At 35.4% G+C, this 20,286-nt stretch overlaps 2 pseudogenes across 2 annotated transcripts; one reads left to right on the top strand and one right to left on the bottom strand.

The window, feature by feature from the left end:
- The window catches only part of LOC735503 (XK-related protein 3-like), a 37,866-nt pseudogene extending 36,151 nt beyond the window's left edge, over positions 1–1,715 (bottom strand).
- Positions 703–9,352, top strand: LOC735401 (heat shock transcription factor, Y-linked-like; annotated as a pseudogene). Of its 2 annotated transcripts, NR_189009.1 has the most exons (3): positions 703–813; positions 5,167–5,267; positions 7,351–9,352. The product of NR_189009.1 is annotated as a heat shock transcription factor, Y-linked-like, transcript variant 1 (transcript). The 2 variants fall into 2 exon arrangements; NR_189010.1 differs by lacking the exons at positions 703–813; positions 5,167–5,267 and having other exon boundaries at positions 7,449–8,074; positions 8,558–9,352.
- Positions 9,353–20,286: the final 10,934 nt, after the last annotated feature.

Below are 20,286 nucleotides of genomic sequence, written 5' to 3'. Positions count from 1 at the left end.
ATGGGAAATAAATGCACAAAAAGTCACTGAACATTATTAGCTACATCACTGCATCTATTAAAACATCTACAATTTTAAAAAGTAATGACAACACCAAATGCTGGTGAAGATGTAGAAATAACAAGCCACTCATGCATTGTTTGGTGGCGTGTAAAATGGTAGGCTCAGTCCAAAACTGTTTGCCATGCAGCTGTTAGACAACCTTGCAATTGAGTGCAGTTATACTACAGAAAATAAAACTTATGCAAAAAAAACTGTACATGAAGGTAAAAGGCAACTCAACTAAAACATCCCTTGTGTTCTTCAAATATGAATGTTCAAACAAGCTGTGGTACATTTATACCATGGGTTGCTACTCAGCAATAAAAATGAAATTAGCATGTATAATTGGAAGAATCCTAGGGAGTTAAACTGAGTGAGGAGTCTTGGCAGGGAAGTTTTCCTCCTGTTTCTGCCACACTATGCAACACAGGGAGATGGAAACAGATCTACTGACAAGTAAAATGACATGAATGTTCATACTCCTTTTGCTGGATTCCTTCATATTTAACATGGACCTGGGTGCTGCTGCTTCTCAACTGGTCTCTGGAGCTCTCACAAAGGTATTGTGGTCCAAATATTGTTATTAATTCACTGACTCTGTGAAGGCATAAAGGCCTGACACATCCTAGTAAGACATCTCGTTGACATCCCTCTCCAGTACATAATACTGAGATCATTCTTTCATTCAATCACTTACTATGCTTACTTAAAAAAATGGTTGCATAATATCTAAGAAATGACAGAGTAATCAGGAAAGAATTGTGGTGACAGGTAAATAATATATTCATTTTTTAAAACAGATTTGATGTTACTCCTGAAATGTCATGCACAGTTATAGATGAGAAAGCAAACCTAACAGATGCTAGAAATAGGGTGACTGTTTCACAATCTCTTGTAAGTTATAACTCCTTTATGAATACCCCTCTTTTGTGATAGAATACCCTTTTTCCCATTTTAAAACTAAAACACAAACAATTATCATCCATAAAAAATTATGACTAAGACAAACAATATATATGACTGACATAGATTTCAAGTAAATGGAAATATTATATAAAGATGTTAGAGTTAAGTCTTCAAATCTGATGTTATCTGATGCTCAAGTTTAAGACTAATAATATTAAGCAATATCTTCATGTTTAAGAGTCACGGATTAGACTTTCAACCCACAATTTAAAAATAAAATGTAATTTTCTATGATAGCATTGACCTTAACTAAAAAAATGTATATATCAAACCTGTTAAGCCACTTTACTTGCTTTCCTTCTAGAAAGCTCTATTATGACAGTACAGCCAAACTTAAGAAAAACATCAATAGAAAGAATACTTAAAATAATTCTAACAGGTTATCTTAAAAGTACTATAGTAGATAAAAAAAGCATCTCAAAAATCAGGAACCTAATTATAAGGAGTATTTTTATTGGTTACTGTGTTTTAAGTACCTGGAAACAGCTGCAACTTTGTACACAAAGTGAATTTGCTTTCCAGGTATATTGGCAATAAACAAGTACAACTGATGAGAATTTTTTTTCATTTGTTGAACAGTAATACTCAGCAAGATTTGGAAGGTTAAAAAAATAAACACAGCAGAAATTTTTTTTACCTTATTTTTTCTCGTTTCCTTGAGGCCAGTACAAGAGACAGTGGTAGGGAGTTTCACTGATATGTTCTGCATCGGAATTTAGAATTTCAAAAGATTTTGTTACAAGAATAATCAGAAGAATTAGATTCTAATTGTGTAGACAGCAGGTATCTAGGAAACCTCGTGCTTCAATTTTGTATAAATTGAATTTACACTACATCTTTAAATTTTTTGGATGTCAATATGATTATTTTATGTGAATTTCAGTTCAAATGAACTATGCTATAGCTGTTACATGCAGTTTCAGTTTAGTTTTATAACATACTCATTCTGAGCATTTATTTTTATTATTTTTTGCTACCTAATAAGAAATTTAAAAATCATTATTAAAAACTTTAATAAATATATGACATTCTTACTGTATCTACAAATTAATTTATCAAATGGCTGTGATAGGTGCCACAAAGATATAATAGATCTTATAAAATGACAAAAACTGAAAATGGCAATTTTGTATGTAAGTTTTAGACTTTTTTCTTTAATCAAATCTTTGAAAAATGCAATTGACTGTTGAAATAATAAAATATTGTGGTTATATAATTTTAAAAATGCATGTAGCATAGAGGCTAAGAGGGGAGAATGGTACATGTTATTTTAGTGTTTTAATATTGTCCCTAGAGAAGTGTAATACCTCTTCAGGATAGGTTGTGGTAAATTTGAGATGTACACTACAAACCTCAAAGCAAGAACTAAAGTAACAGTAACAGCTAAGAAACCAACAAAGGCCATAATAGGAAATTAAAAAAATAAATAAATAATAGAAAAGAAGACAGATAAGAGAAAATGGAACAAATAACACATGGAGAAAACAGAAAGCTACATCAATCAGCACATTAAGTGTAAATGGCTTATATACCACAATTAAAAGGTAAAGCCTATAAGAGAAATAAAAATAGTAAAATCCAGTTATATGTTGCCTGCTGGAAACACACATTTGACATAAAGACACAATTACTAGGGAAGAGATGGAATAAAGCTGTGCACTACTAACCCTAGTGATAAGACCGCCAGAATGGCTATATTAATATCAGACAAAGTAGAGCAAAAAATGGAAAATATCAACTGATGCTCAAGTTGTTCTGGTTAGGAGTACAAACTCTGGAACCAGACTTTCTGAGTTACAATACTGTCCCTTCTTTCTATTTTTTTCTTTTAACTGTAAAATAAATGTCCACATTGCTAACAAGCATATTAGCTAGCTTATTATGCTTGCTTTCTTTGTGCTTGGTTGTGGTGGGCATTTATTTGTTCATTTTTTAAGACACGGTCTGCCCTTGTCACCCAGGTTGGAGTGCAGTGGTGTGACCTAGACTCACTGAAGCCTCAACCTCCAGGACTCAAGTGATCCTCCTGCCTTAGCCTCCCAAGTAGCTGAGACCACAGGAGCATGCCACCATGTACAGCTAATTTTTGTGTTTTTTGAGGAGATAGGGTTTGATCATCTTCCTGTTCTCAAACTCATGAGCTAAATTGATCCACCTGCCTCAGCCTTCCAGTGTTGGGATTACAAGCATCAGCTACCACACTGCCAGAATCCTGTCATTTCCTTGAACTGCAAAATTAAAACCTCATAAGCTACAGTTTCCACATCTGTACAATAATAATATCATTAGAATCTTCCTGGGGAGATAGCAGTGTAGAGAAAATAATACATCGGCAGCAGGAAGAAGAGTTTGTGGTACATAGTGAAATTTGGAAAGGTGTTCCTATTGATATCATTAGAATCATGACCACTATCATCATTTCTTAGAAACACAGAATTGACCGGACTCACTGATTAAGAGTATTTGACAGTGAAATATGAGAGAAGAGATTGCCTTGGTCAATTCTTGAGTATCTATCTGGTAGAGCTTGGAAAAGTAGTGGAAGCAGAATTTTTGGGAAAAACATTTAAAATAAACACCTTACTTTTGATCTGTGTGATGTACATAACTGGTGATGAACAGGGAAACCTTGTCACTTTAAAATATATCTGATTACCAATTTGCAGTATCACAAGAGTAGTAAACATTTACTCTGAAACATTCAGAAAACAGAAATTACCAAAAGAATAGAGTTTACCTATTGCTTAGTTTTCTCCAGCAATGGAGAGATCAATAATAATAAATCTGACACCAATTCAAAATATGAAACTTTAGGGTACTCAAGTACTAAAAGGTTTTTTTTTAATATAAACATTAAAACTCACAGGTAACAGAGTGTCCAAAGTAGAACATTAGAAATTAGAGATTCTTGATGTAACAACAGGTCATGGTGATGATAATTCAAGGCTGCTGAAACAAGTGAATGAAATCTTGAAGGGATCTTAATGATGAGAACTAATTCTTGCTTGTTGGAGTGATGAGACTCCAACTAAAAATAACAACAACAACAACAAAATAATTTGTTACTTGCAAATAGGCCCTAGAAGCAATATGAAAGGAAACATTCTTCAAATGAACAGATGAGAAAAATTGCATCTGACCTAATTAATTCAATGTCACAAAAAGAGAGACAATGTGTTATTTAAAGGGGTGAGACAGAAAAAAACACTGTAAATAAAGAGAGAAGAGTACAATGAAGTACCCATTTCCACCTACGAGGAACGGGCATGTAAGAAAATACGGGAATCACGTGCAGATGATATAATTACTTATCTAGAGGCACTATAAAAATGTTTTTTCCCCAAATAATGTCCATTAGGGATAAAATTTTAAGAAAGAAAGAATGTTACTTTTAAAGACAATTGTTAAATACCTAGTAAATAGAGTAAGTGAGTAAGAAAAGCAGAAAGAAAATAAGTTGCAGCTACCAGATACCCACAAAAAGAAAGAAAAGGGAAAAAGAAGGAATGGAACGAGAGAGCACAAATGGAAAGAAAAAGGGTGGGAAGGAGGAGGGAGAGTAGAGAAAGAAATTACAGAAGTAGGCGAGGGGTATAAAGGAAAGCATGGAAAGACAACTGCAGAGACATCAGAGTTTCTGGGCCTCGGGATAGGCGAAAAATACATCCAACATTATAAGAAATATATCCCACTCTCTCCCCAACAATCCATACATCGAATACGATATTAATGCAGACTGTACCTTCCTGGCTGCCCCAACCACTTCCTTCTCCTTTGGACTCACAGAAGGACCTCTAGAATTTATTTCTGGAAAACACTTATGAAAATATGCACATATGAAAAGGGCCACAGGGTTTGGATGTGGGTCTTCCAGAGTCTAAAATTCAAGGTAGAAAGTGAAAGTAAAGTCACTGAACCAAGAAATTTAGGCGTGTGTTTCTGATTAAGTGAATTTGTTTCTCCTGCTCACATAGCCAGTGCCTCACTGCATCTGAATAACAAAGAATATGGTAGATTTCTGCCCCTTTGAGATTTCACTTAAATACGAAGCACTTTCTCCTTCTGATGTTTAAAAACATGCTGAAATTTGTAATATATTAGTAACAACCACTGTCCCACCCAAATGCTAATCAGCTGCTTCTCTTCTCTGAAAATCAGAATCAAGAGAGGGAGTTTCTAGGCTCAAGACTCCGGAAAAGCCACCCCTGGTATCAAGAGATTTATGTTAAGATTCCCAGCTGAGACAGGCAGAGGTCAAGGTAGGCTGAAGTAGCTGATTTGAGATGGTTGAGGGCTGCTCTTGCCTATCTTTTCTATTTGCTACCCTCACAGTTTGGAAACTTGTTCAAAAAGTAAATGCGTTTGTTCACCTCTTTTACAGCACCATTTCTGGTCTTGTTTTCAATACTATGTCCTTTGCTTTTCAGGTAAAATTGCTTATTTTCTTGCCTTTTTATGACTAAAGTAGCCTTGCAGTTTGGAGTCAGGTGACGGCACTAGCTGAGCCATATTCCCCTCAAAACACCAAGGCATTCTTCCTCCCTACAGAGTCACACATCTTAGCTCCCCAAAACGTTCAGCCACAATTTGACTTAGATTGTCCTACATTTAGGGTGATATTTTTCTGATTCACCCATTAACTCCTTCTTTTCTTCACACCCATGTCTCATCTTTTGCTGCTGTCAGTAGCCATTCCTACCCTCCCATCACAAAAGAAGTCTGTACTCCCTTCAGACAGAGCAACAGGAAAATTCCCCAGAAAGCAAACAATTAAACAAATTTTAATTTTGCATTTTTTAAATGAAAGTACTGTCAAAATTGATGAACCACATCTGGTAGGAGCACCTGTTTTATTTTCACAAACAGTTTTCTGATCTGGACATTTTTGTTAGTTACTGCTAATATGGAAAATTTTGAACTAAACAAGCAAAATACACCCCCAAAACCTAAACTATATTAAACCAAGACAAGCTTCTAACAATGACACCTCTTTCCAGTATGAGAGAACTGCCTCCTACAGTATAAGAAATATCAAAATTATCATTTCTTTATTCCACACATATTGAACACTTACCAAAGCCAAGGCATTAGAATTTTAATATACCACCTCTCAACTGTGAACATATAAAAATTCTTACTGTAAATGGGGCATTATTTTTCAAAGAGAAGAAATATTTTATTCAATACTGAGATTACCTCACAAATTTGACTCCTGTTTTACAATGATAACTTTACGTTGCAGGACACAAAGATTATTCCTTAAGAAATATTTTTAATAGATATTTGGCTCTTGGAACCAAATAATAAAATTTTCTGCTTAGACATACATACAAATTTACTTTACTTAAAACACTTTCTTGTTATTATTACATTTTTAAATCTCCCACTCTTTGGGATCTCCTTATAAGTAGGTCACTTGCTTTTAAAATCTTACATAATTAACATGTCAGATATTTACAGACATAGCAAGTGAAAGTATTATTTATTCTACTGATATGAATAAAAAATGTTTTGAATAGATACATACATGAATAACTTTTTATTCTGAAATCTAATCAGTTTTTTTATATTTGATTTTATTTTGATTTTTTAAGGTACATTTCACATAATATAAAATTATGTTATTCAAAATTATATTATTAAAACATTTCTATCATCAAACAAGAAACCCCATATCTACTTAACAGTTCTTTCTATTCCCCAGCCCCTGACAGCCATTAACCTACCTTTTATCTCTATGGCCATGTCTTTTTACCATATATGTTTTACACTGCATCAGTTTTCAATCCAACATGCCAAGCTGAGTGAGTTTTTAAAATCATTTATTTTTATTGTTTGCACTGTCCAATTACCAGGCCCTATGCTCCTCGCACCAATCTAGTAAGACTGTGTGTGTCAGGAAGAAAATTATGTTTATTTCAAGGATTGAGGATATTATTTATTTCCTTATTTATTTATTTATTTATTATTTTTTGAGATGGAATTTCACTCTGTTGCCTAGGCTGGAGTGCAGTGGAGTGATCTTAGCTCACTGCAACCTCCACCTCCCTGGGTTCAAGCCATTCTTCTGCCTCAGCCTCCTGAGTACCTGGGACTATAGGCACATGGACCACACCTGGCTAATTTTTGTATTTTTAGTAGACACAGGGTGTCACCATGTTCATCAGGCTGGTCTCGAACTCATGACCTTGTGATCCACCTGTCCTGGCCTCCCAAAGTGCTGGGATTGCAGGCGTGAACCACCATACCCGTCCCTCCTTATTAATTTATCAGATTCTGCAGGCATGAAACTTTTGCAGAATAAACTGTGTAAGTAATCATTCTGCATTTTATTTTTACCAGATACATTTCTGAGACTGGGAAGTAAACATTCTTGGCCAAATTTTTATGTTTGTTGCTAGGTGACCAAAGTCCTCTTGTGATGCCATTGCTACTCAGGTTGGAAACCACTGTGGTGATCTAGATTACCTTACCTGAGTAGACTACTGAAGCAGCATTTGAAGCTGCAGTCTTGAAACATACGCAGGCTGAAAAAGTAGCTAAAGAATTACTTATTTGAGATGGCACATGTTTCTGCAGAAACTCAAGATGTTTCTCCTAAAGATGAATCAAATGGCTTGGAAGCCTCCACTTGGTCTCCATTGTGTGAACACATAATGCCTGGGGATTCAGAATTAAAGTAAATGACTGAATAAATGATTTTCAGGTCTTGCCACAAGGATCCTTGATAAAAAGGCCACATTACACATTGTGTCTCTGAACTAGATACAGATAATGATTTTCCTTCTCTGACCTTTCCCTGTAAACTTTGGAAAATAGTTGAAAGTGCCAAATTCAAGTCTAAATCATGGGATAAGAATGAAACTTGCATAGTGATTAATGAAGAACTCTTCAATAAAGAAAATTTGGAAATAAAGGCTCCTTACAGAATATTTGAAACTGACAGTATGAAAAGCTTAACTCGACAGCTCAACCTTTATGGATTTAGTAAAATTCAACAGAATTTTCACAGATCTGCCTTTCTAGCCAAATTTCTGGCAGAAGAAAAATTTCTGTTTTAAGCAAGGTATTCAAAATATTTCAGTTACCACTTTGAGTATATATGTAATTTCATTTTGTACATCAGTAACTATGTTAATACATGCAGTAAGATCAGATTTTTAAAATTATATCAAATATTGAGGTAAAAATTACTTAATTTTTTTGAAATTATTGAGTGCAGGTTGAGCATTAAACTTTCAGGTTTTAGGAAATATTGCTAGCAACTTTGAGTATCACCAGTGAACTCCAAGTAAAGATACCAAAGCCACTTAGTGAAATGTTACTATTAAATGTATAACATGTTTTCACTTGAGGACTTCAAAACTTGAGTGTTTTTTTTTTCTCAACAAGCATGTTCTTAAAAATAGTAAACAATGTTCATTCATTATTTGATGATATTAACTTTGTGTTGATAAAACAGAAATCTGAGATTGTATGTGTTATGTTTGTTATTGTTACTTGTCTCTTGGTTTAAAATGGCACTGAATTACCTTCTCCTTGGTTTTAGTTAAAGTTGTATTATCATCCAAAATTCAAGCATGGCTGTCCCCAACTTTTAATAAGAACAAAAAGAAGAATTAGGATTAAAAACACTTCTCTTGTATCTACTTCACTGAATATTTCAAGAAGCACTTTAGAGCAGAGGCTAACACAGATAAACATAATTCTGTCTTAGCTGCTGAAACTAGTGAAGAAAGTTCATTTTCCATATCTACAAATTCAAATATGACTCTAACAAGGAAATCTTCTGTCAGCCAGGGAATTGATGGTTCACCTGACCCATTTAGAAGTGGTTTCCCTCCTCTTCCATTTCAACCTCAGTTGGACAATCAGAACAAATTACAACAAATCAACATGCTATTTTAAATCAATTGACGAATATTCATATGCACTCTCATAGCACCGACATGTAAGCAAATGGCCACATTGTGAATTTTGTTAAAACCACAGCTTCTCAATAATACATCATGTCTCCCTTCTTTGGGGCTGATAGTGAAACCTTCAACTTTTTCCAACCAGATCTCCTGAAGTATTAGCCAATGAGGCTCCTCGTTATAACCTGCTACCAGCAGGCAATCTGTGGTTGTGAATGAGTGCGATAGCTGATACATCAGTTGCCTTTCGTTACAGGCCAGCTCTTCAACCATCTTTACTGGAAAAATATCACCCTAGTTACAACTGATCTTCCACCAAAAGAGTACCAGATTATGCACGACAACAGAGACTGAAATTTATGTTGACAAGAACATTAAAAATTCCTGCAATTCTCTTACTGAACAATAAAATTACATGTTGACTTTTATGGTTGCTTTTCCTTTATTTCTAAAACTATGGTTAAGAGTAAAATGGGGCTTTGTTTTAGTGGCAGGCTATTGTACTGCATTTAAAAAAATATATGGGCTTTTTGATCATTTGATGGGAAATTTGGCATGGCCTTTTCTAAGTTAGTTTATTTTGTTATCTAAAGAGGAAGAAATAATAGTGTTTTAGTCCATTTGCTGCTGCAACAACACAATACTGCTGACTGGATAATTTGTAAGATGACTTATTTTGCTCATTATTCTGAAGGCTGGGAAGTCCAAGGGGCTGCATCTGGTAAGATCTTCTTTCTATGTTGCAACGTGGCAGGAGGGCATCCTATGGTAAAGGACATGTGATAAACAGAAAATCAGGGCCAAACTCATCCTTTGTTCCAAAGCCTACTCACACAATAACTAACCTGTTCTCCAAATAATGCTATCAATCCGGCCATGAGGGTGCACACTCATGATTATATGGTTTCTAAGTCCACAGTCAATATTGACTAATTCATATACATATGTTTATATATTCAAAACCATGGCAGCAGGCAAGGGAAAAAGAAGCAATTGGAGTTAGAAAAGAGTAATAACTGACTTCTAAAGTAGTCTGGCATAAATCAAATGAGGGCCTAAATTAGGATGGCACAAAAAGAATAGATGTGCACACACACACACACACACACAAAGAGAAAATCTAGAGAAAGGTTAAGACACACTATATACTTCAGTATTTTCTCGCTTTTTCTCAGTTATTTTAAACTTGGATTTTAGTTGGCAAAGATTTTCTTCATTACAATTCATACCTAGTGAGCTCAGTAACCATGATCACAATTATTTGTGTCATCACTTATGTAATAAACTTCACATGATATTTTGCTAATGGATTGTATCACTGTAGGAACATTGTAGAATTTTATAGCTGGCATTATCAATGACCTTTTTGATCTTCCATCAAAGCCTTCCAACAGGTTTGTGCCTTTAATTACATCCTGTAAGAATCCACCTTTCATGTTTTCTAATTCACAGTTTCCTTCTTTTCCTTTGAGACAGAGTCTTGCTGTGTTGCCCAGGTTGGAGTGCAGTGGCATAATCTCAGCTCACTGCATCCTCAACCTCTGAGTTCAAGCAATTCTGTGCCTTAACCTCCTGAGTAGGTAGGATTAGATGTGCATCCACACTGTGCAAATTTTTGTATTTTTAGTAGAGATGAGGTTTCACCATGTTAGTCAGGCTGGTCTTGAACTCCTCGCCTCAGGTGATCCACCCACCTCAGCCTCCCAAAGTGCTGGGATTGCAGGCTTGAGCCATGACACCTGGCCTCTAACTGCACATTTTCATCACATTGGTTTCATGCTCCATCCAAAGTCTGATTTAAATTCTTTTGTTGGCATTTAATACTTTCTAGATTCTGAGCCTACATCCTCAGCATAACTGAACAAATCCCTTCAAGACCTGATATTTGTCTGCCTTGCAGCTTCATGTGTTTCTGTTTCATCACCGTCCATTTGAAGCAACATTCAGGCAACTCCACTTTCAGGCATGCCTTTTATCATCTGGTAATTTTGCCCCCATTTCTATCCTGGAGATAAAAACTCTCTCCCTCTTTGCCTGCTTAAGACTCCTATAGCACAGACATCACTTCCTCCAGGAGGGGCTTCTTATCTATCAGATTAGTTTTCTTGTCTGTCTTGGAAACTCAGTACTGATGGTACACAGTACCTGATGTATGTATGTATGCATATTAGTCAATGATGACTGTGGACTTAAAACATAAAATCTATTTTTATTGTCAAAAACAAACGTTCCTGGTTTTGTGGCATTACGCTTTACTCTTCGTTCTTCAGCAGAACTTTTCTTTAAAGGGTAGGTCACAGTAGTGTTCACTAGAGAGGCAATAATTTTGACTTAAATAAAACTAGTGTCACTGGTTATCACTTCAACTATCATGCTTTCTTTTTAGGTCTAGTTCTGATTTTCCCTGCTTACTCTAAAATTTCTTTTTCATCTTCTGCTTTGACTCGCAGGTCTTTGCCTGAAATAACTAGGTGTGTGCTTACTACTCCTTCCTTTATTTGCAGCAGAGATTCCCAGCTGTTGTGCTGAAATGGATTACACTGAGGATCCCAGCTGCACAGTTTTTCAGAAGCAGCATTCACGGTGGATTTGGTGTACTATACAACTTCTGGTGTCAGAAGCTAAGGCCTGACGAGATTTATCACCCAGTTTTCTGGGAAAGCTGGGGTTGGAATGGGGTTGGAATTGGGTATGAATTTGGACAGCCAGATTCCTCAGGCTAGAAACCTACTGCTGCCATCCTACCATATACATATATTTTCAAGTTATGCCTAAGTAGAAAAAGTTCAGAATCAATTATGTACATGGGGAATATTGATTCCTTATCCTGGCATACCATGACACAAGACAATGGTCATTTCACCTGTGTCCACAGGGTATTAAGATATATACCGCATTTTAGTTCTCAAACTGTATTTTCAGAGGGAACTGTGATATACATGGTTAAATGCTGAACGTGAAGAATGTTAAAAAGAAAACAAAATGTGACAAACATGGTGGCTCACGACTGTAATCCCAGCACTTTGGGAGGCCAAGGCAGGTAGATCACCTGAGGTCAGGAGTTTGAGACCAGTCAGGTCAACATGGTGAAACCCCATCTCTTCTAAAAATACAAAAATAAGCCAAGCATAATGGTGGGCACCTTTAATTCAAGCTAGTCGGGATACTGAAGCCAGAGAATGGCTTGAACCCAGGAGGCAGAGGTTGCAGTAAGCCAAGACAAAAATTTCCCCTAAAAGCCCAATTTTTAGAACCAAAGGCTAGGAAAGGAACATTTTACTAATACAAAGATAGTTTTTATAATAACTATCCTACTTTAGCCAAACTACACAGCACAAAACAAAGGAAAATAAAAAACCTAGCCAGGACAACAAAATCCAACTTGGAACATCCATTGTACCAGGCAGTAATGAAGCATCCCAATCCCCTGCTGGAGTGGAATTAGAGAAGACAGAGTAAAGAGCTAGAGGAGTTTTCAACCCTGCCATGTAGTAACAAGACACCCTTCCCCTCCTAGACAGAGAGTTACAAGTAAGGCCTAGGGTGAAGCTAGAATCTAGATATTTATTTGTCAGTAATGAGGAGCCCTGCCTTGTGTGTCAAAGAGAAAAAGGGAAATTGGAATTGTGCCCCTACTTGACAAGCATACCCTTTCCTCTGTTAGGCTAGTTTCAGACAAAGCCAGCTACAGATGAAAAACAGAATGTCATAACAAGATCCAGAGTCTCCCAGTAGTCTCCCAAATGTTTAACTTGAAAATAAAAATCTCTCATCTTGGCAAGAAACAGGAAGCCCTGCACATCAATGAAACAACATGATAAACATCAACACAGAAATTTCAGTGCTATTGTTTACGGGATCACTGAGATGTTGATTTTTCCAGCCGGAAACCTCTGTGGCCTTGGCACCTTTGCCTAAGTTCTTGTCCTGCATGCAGGAAGAATGAGGTACACAGACAAGCAAAGCGTGAAGAAGAAGAAGAGTTCTATTTAGTGTTAAAAGAGCTCAGAGGAGTGGGTAGCTACTCTATATAGGCAGCTCCTCCCATGGAGCATTCAGTTCGCAGCAGAGAAGAGGCCCTGGAGCAGTTGTCTTCTCTCTGCAGGCAAGTTCTTTAAATGTCTCTGCAGGTCTCTGAAGCTCTCTGCTGCAGCTGCTGCTCTCAGCAGAGAAGGTACTGCTCTCTGCAGCTGGTCTTCCCATTGTCCCCAGCTATCAGCAGGAAAAGTACTCTTTTCTGTAGCAGATTGACTTTTTAGTCTCTTTGTAAGTTCTTTCACAAAGCAGAAGTTTTTAATTTAGTTTTGATCCAGTTTATCAGTTTTCCTATTATGTCTTATACCTTTGGGATAAAAGGTAATAACTCTTTGCTACACCTAAGAGGCTTGAATTTTGTTTATGATTTTTTCTAAAATGTTTCATAAAAAGGGTTACAATTTTATATTACATTCAAGTTCATAAGCATTTTCAGTTAATTTCTGCAGTGTGAGGTTTGTGTTAAGGCTTTTTTTCTTTAACCTATTGATGTTCACTTGCCCTAGCACCATTTGTTGAAAGGCTATTTTTTCCTCCACTGATTTGTGTTTGCCAGCTTTGTGATGTATCAATTGGTAATAGCCATACCAGTGTGGCTCTATTTCTGGGCCTTCTCTTTGGCTCCATTTTTATATGAATCTATCCCTATGTCAATACCACACTGTCATAATTACTTTAGCTGTGCATCAGTCCTTGAAATGCTGATGGATTCCTCCCACTCTATACTTCTTTTTCAAAATTTTCTTAGCTATCCAAGGATGTAAGTTTGCTTTGTCTGCAAAAATTCTTGCTGAGATTTTGATAGGAATTGCATCAAATATATAGACCAAGCTAGGGAAACCTAACACAACATATTCAGTCTTCCCATCCATGAATATAGTGTATCTCCCTTTATTTCTGCTTTGATTTCTTTCACCAGTGTTTTATATGTTTCAGCATACAGATCCCATATCTGTTTTGTTTTGTTTTAATGTATAACAAAGCATTTCATGCTCTTTGGAGCAGTTGTAAATGGTACTGTTGCTAAATTGGGTTACTGCTGACCTGTGGCGTGGGGAAATAGCAGATTGCTGACTAGTTTAGGTTCACATCAACTGTTCAGTGCCTAGGAGGTTGGGTGGTGGTAGATGCTTAACTCCCCACTGGAACCTGGTAACAGGATAATGTAGGATAATGGGGAGGGGAGGTTAGAAGCACAGTGCAATGAACCCTACTTAGAACTGGCTCTTTAAAAACTGTTGTGGTTGCGTTGACCTGGATGCTCAGCTTGCTACTGGACTCTGCTGACACTGGTTAGGGAATTGGAATGCTGTCCTCTGTTCATGCCAGGTGGGTAGTAAAAGATTAGTTGCCTACTCTGCCTTTAGAGGGAATCAGAGCATCACTGATCTGGGAGAAACTTGTCTGTCTACATGGCTCTATAGAAACCACTGTAGTAGTTTTTTTCTGTGGTGTTTGTCTGGAATAGCTTGGTTGTCTGGAATAGCTTGGTTATTCCTGTAGAAGGGTTTTGAGTGGTTGTGTATGGTTAGATCATCCTTTCCTGGTCCTTTGGCTGGGAGAGAACAGGATTTCCTTGAAGTCTGTGCCTAATGGAGATTCTGTATTGGAAGCTTCTATAGTCCATCACCTGGGATACATTGAAGGCAATAAGAAAATCCAGTAAATTTACCATAGTATCAGTCTTCAATTCCTAAAAACCCTGGACAAGCTGTCTTCTTTGTATCTTTCAGAGTCTGTCTTTGTTTCTTGTTGTTATGTCTGTGGTGTTTTAGCTGTAATGAGGAAACACTTGGATATTGCATTGTAACTGGAAGTCCTAGGAAGGCTTTTAAAGTACCATGCAAACCAAATCCCATAAAGCAAAATGTGGGAAGATATGATTACAGAGAATGAAATGATATGATATATCTACAGTGAAGTGATTTTATAAAATAAAGTCTTCACTAAAATTAAATAATCTCAAAGAAGTCTTTATAATATATGTGAAAAAGCCAATGATTTTTAGCACATAAATAATATAGGTCAGTGAAGACCCAATGAAATACCTGCCATACACTTGGGAGGAAAAGAATGTCAGGAATGCTTTCAGAAAATATAACCAAAAATGTGTTCTTTTTCAACTGCGGTAGAGATATAGTGATAACACCTTTCCCATAGGTTTTATTTGTTAAGTTACACATAATTTAATAGAAACCAAGCACTCATTTGTAGGTCTCTGTTGCAAAGTGAACAACTTCAAAAGCAACTCTTATGAAAGCCAAAGATTATAAAAGAAAATTCTTTTTAAAAAAATCAAACTGGGTATGAAGAAAGAAAACAGCTCTGAGGTTTGGACTCCAATACTATTAATTTGAGATTAAACTTGGCAGTTAATTGAAATAGTTAATTGAGAAGTAAATTTGGATATATTCCCAAGAAAGAGACCATTTCTGTGTCCAATTGGGCTGGGCTCGCTGCCTAAATAATTGGTGAAAGAAAGTGTTGTTTAGATATTTAGCTGAAATATTTGTGTCAATATGGAAAGTCATTGCCCATGGATACTAGGATCTAACACAGAGTGAAGTTTTCATTCAAAGCCATGAGGAGAAAGATTCATATCACAACCTCTGACCTGTGTGATATTCAAGACTGAGGTTAGATTTTTCATATTACCTACATTATATAACTACCTGAAAAGCAGAAACTGATATAACATACTAGGTTGAACAATTAAGTTCTTAAAAACATGGAAAGATTAACATAAAACCGCCCTCTTAAGAATAACTTTACATTTAAGAAGTTAAGATTGCTTTACCACCTCAAAGGCAATATTACTAATTCATGGATGGACATTCCATGCCCTAAGAGATAGCCAAGGAAGACACACTTAAGGGTCACACTCAAGGATAAAAAGTAGAGTCAAAAAAGTCATCATAATAAGTAGTTTAGGTGTTCTCTGAGATGAATAAATGGAATCTAAAGGCAAAACAGGTGGGTAGGAGGACAAAAATAAATTTTTTAAATAGATAATTATACGTCATTGAAAAATGAACCATATACTAAAGGAACTCAAATTTTTTTGTTTGTTTCTTATATAGTAGATTCAGCACAAATATAGGAAGGATGAGTAATTTCCTAAGTAGATCTGAAAGTAAGTTTGCCAGGTGTAGGGGGAAAATTCAGGAATTTAAATGTCACACTTCAATTTGAAATTTGATAATTTGTTGACAAACAACAAAGAATTTATTTTGAGTATGAACCTGTCCCGTGCAACACTTAGAATAGTACTAAATTACTAGAATATTGAAAATTATATTAAAGGCTATTTGTTGCTTATTTAAAATGATAATGTTACTGGTAATCCTGTATTCTATCTGGTGACCATACATAAAAGAGAAGTTAGGAAAGATGAACTCAACACTTTTATATATTTATAAGAAACACTAGAAGACAAAAATGTATAAAAAGGGCAACATGCAAACTATGAAAATAATCTCTACCCGGGACATTATTCCATGTAAGTTATCATTTAATAACATTTAATAACATTTTTGAACTCATGAAGATTATGCCAATATTAAAGACTTACGAAAAGGCCATGGAAAACAAGTATAAAAGTTTTTTTTTTTTTTTAACAAAGAGAAGAATAAATCTCAAAATGAAAGAGGTATGCAATAATTTTTTTAAGAGGGCTAGAAATATGTTTTAGTTTGTTTAAAAATTCATCTAACTGGGTCCTTCTGATTAACTACAGAAAGTAGAGAAATATGGTGATTAATGTCAAAAGCAGGAAAAGAAATAAATATGAGTAAGAAAAGTAAATCAATAAAATTAGAAAAACAGGTGGCAGATGGGGAGACAGAGAGAAAAACAAAAGCAGATGGACAGATGGCAAAGGCAGAGAAAAAAAAATCTAGGGTAAATAAAAAACTGTCTAAGCAGGTATAAGTTATGTAGATAAAAGAGTAACCATATTAGAAGTAAACTGTTTAATCTTATGTTTAAACATTAGATTAGATTGGTAAAATTTTTCTTCTGCCTAGGAATAATCACACTGAGATACCTAAAATAAAGGTTTAGAGAAAACTAACAAGTATTTATCAAAAAAGTTAGGCCACTGATAATATATTAGGCAAAAGAGAATTTTAGGAAAAATGCAAGGAATAAAGAGGGACAATTATAGATAACTTAAAAGGTGACAGACAAAATATGAAACATCAAAATATGAAAAACAATTAAAGAAAATATAACAGTCAGAAATTTAAATGCCTCAGTATCATTGTCTCAATATATGCCTGAGGTAAATTTGATGGATATCCATTTATGTAGACAAATCCAAATTGTAGTGAGAGGTCATCTAGACTGATGTAATATATCAGTCATCTAGACTGATGACTATTCAGACATTATTTAATGGTTAATAGAAATAGTTTGCAATGTTTGTGTACTAACTTTTCATCAGCCTTTTAATGTGAATCCAACTAGCATAGCATGCTTTCATGATTTGACAGCTGTGCTAGTAGAGCAAGTATTAATACAGAGTAGCCCTCATACTCTTTAAAGTTAAGTCCATCTAATATAACTAGCACCTCGCTTTGCCTTCTCACATGCTCACTAGCCATCATGCTTACCCTTCCCTTCAAGATCCACTTTCTCATAATACTGTTTTCTAACTGGGCTTACTCGGATGCTAGCAAAATGCAGGCTTACCAGGATATCCAAGAAAAGAAAGAACAGGAACTGCAAGATATCCAGTCTCAGTAAAAATAATAACTTAATTTTTACACATAAATATTTGCCAGTATTTCAGCCAATGCATTTAAGGCTCTGACACATCATCAGACAACTGCTCTGCAGTACAGATGCCTATCCCACCAAACTAACATAGACGTTCAAACACTTCACTTTATGTCTCAAGCTGCTGGGCTTTTTCTTTAGAGCAAATACTGGCAGTTTCATGTTAGTCGTTTTAAAAGGCAACACTTTGACAAAATGATTGTTCATACTTTGGAAATTTGTGGAAGGTTCATATTTATTGCTAGAGGATTTCTACCAAGACACTCTATGGAATATGTTATACTCCCCAATAGGTATCTGTGACATGCCAGAATCAAAAGATGAGACCATAAATTCACATATATGCCATCTGTCCTAAAATAAGTGTTATCTACATAGAAAATAAAATGAAATTGGTGTGAAGTTCCAATTCTGACAGCTGATATTTGTTAATTAAACTTTGGCTCAAAGATAATGTGATTCTCATAACTGACTTTACAGATTATCTTTTCCTCCCAAGTCCAGGGCCAATTAAATTCCTGACATAATAAGAAAATGTTTTTCAATAATACTAATGTTAGCTACAATTCTGCTGACTCAACTACCAAAGAACTTGATTATGAGTCACTGACAAGCTTTCCAGAAGCAATTTTATAATTTATTACTAAAGAATCTGGATTCTGACTCATCAAAAATCTTCCAAGTGCAATTTTATAATATGTCTTATTTCAACAAAATACTGATCCAGTTTTCATTATCCTTGGGAAATGCACACCAGCTCTGTCTTAAGGAGTATTTGTTTTAAATTTCTAAGAATTTATATTATAAGCAGAGACCCAAATGTCTTTCACAGAATTTTGTTCCATAAATGTTTTTCTTAATTAAGAAGTATTACCTTATTAAAATGAGCACCTCTTTAAACCATTTTTCAGTGGTCTGGGTAAACAGTTTCATACCAACTTTCTAAAACCTAATTTCAAACTGACCACAGACTTCCAATCTTTTATTTTTATAGATTTGAAGACATAATTTAAATTAGGGTTGGTATTTCTTTTTTTCTTATCTAAGTCTTAGTTTCCTGGGATAATAAAGTTTGATGTTCAGCAAGAAAACTGCTTGAGTTTAAGCCATTTTCAAAAGAAACTTTACTTCTTCATTATTGTGTTCCAGACATTAAGTGACTACAGGTACTCGGTATTAGTGATGGTAAACTCTGTGTTGTTCATTATGAAATAATCTATGTAACTGTTGGGTACATCAGTCCTTTTCAAATGGGTTGCTTAATATAGGATTAACTATGTATATTCATGTTAAGAGTTAACTTGTGATTTGGCTGTTATAACATGTATGTGCAGAAATGTATTCAAAATTGAGGAAGGAAGCACATCTTTATCAGGATGCTATTAAATTTGAACATCAAGTATCATGTATCAGTGGATTTTTTTTTTTTTTTGGTTACTCCCTAAAAATGCCTGTTTGGAATTTTTTTTTAATTCAGAGAAGATTTCGTCTGTGTAAAACAGCTATTCAAAAAAACTTAGTGTTTTATGTTCGAGGTGCATGACAGATATAACTATTCTTTCCAGCAGTTGTGGTGCCATCAGAGTCCAGTGTTCTAGAAGAGGCAGTGTCTCAAGACTAATTTTAGTTTTCTAATTCTGGTAGCTATTACTAGAAGTTTTTGAAAGTTTTGTTTAAATAGTCTAATATTTTAATGTAAAGAGCATTAAATTTTGCTATGTATAAATTCTTGTAACCTAACAGTGAATCAACATTTTTAATCAGTGCCAAGGGATCCCTGCAGTTCTATTCAAGTGTTGAAATAAATATTTGTAAAAGAAATAGTCAATACTTGTACATGATTATTTTAAAGATCTATTTAGGTAAAAATAGTTGTGAATGTACTAAGAGTAATGAAATAAAATCACAGCTTCATTCACTTGCCTTTTTACCATACATAAATCCTGTCTTTGTCGTCAGTATGGTGTCACTATTGAATAATGTGCATCGTCAAGATTTCACATTGGTATAGAAATCAAGGCTGTGAGTGCTACTTGTTTCATTTCTGGCAAAAATCTCTTCAGTAATTTAAGAAAATATTGTAATCCACTGGGCTGTATTGGGTATAAAAGTGCCACTTCACCTCTATAGTTCTCTGTATAAGTAAAAAGTTTTCTGACAAGTTTTGCAACAAATAAATAAATTCCATCTACCTACGTTGGGAGAAAAGCAGAGTGTTGGAAGAGAAGCTGAGGCAGGGCTTGGAACATGTCCAGGGTCCAGGGTCTAAAACCCCTCATGGCCTCTGGAATGTGTCTGGACTTGCTGGCTCCTTGCTTCTAGCACTCCCATTAGCTCAAGTAGCCATATGTTTCAAAGAAAATGCTAAACCATCACAGCTGTAGCTCATTCACTTGATAAACAACTTCCTTTCAACCCCTACATCCTCACTAATGTTTCTTTCTTTGATCACCAATAAATAACGTGGGCTCCTAGAGCTCCGGGCCTTCGCAGCCTCCATACTAGCATTGGCCCCCTAGTCCCACTTTTTCTTTTAACTTGTCTTTTC

This window comes from Pan troglodytes, chromosome Y (assembly GCF_028858775.2).
Source record: "Pan troglodytes isolate AG18354 chromosome Y, NHGRI_mPanTro3-v2.0_pri, whole genome shotgun sequence".
In the NCBI taxonomy this organism is placed as follows: domain Eukaryota; kingdom Metazoa; phylum Chordata; class Mammalia; order Primates; family Hominidae; genus Pan; species Pan troglodytes.
Note: the sequence above shows the minus strand (reverse complement) of the source record. Positions and strands in the feature narration are given on the sequence as shown.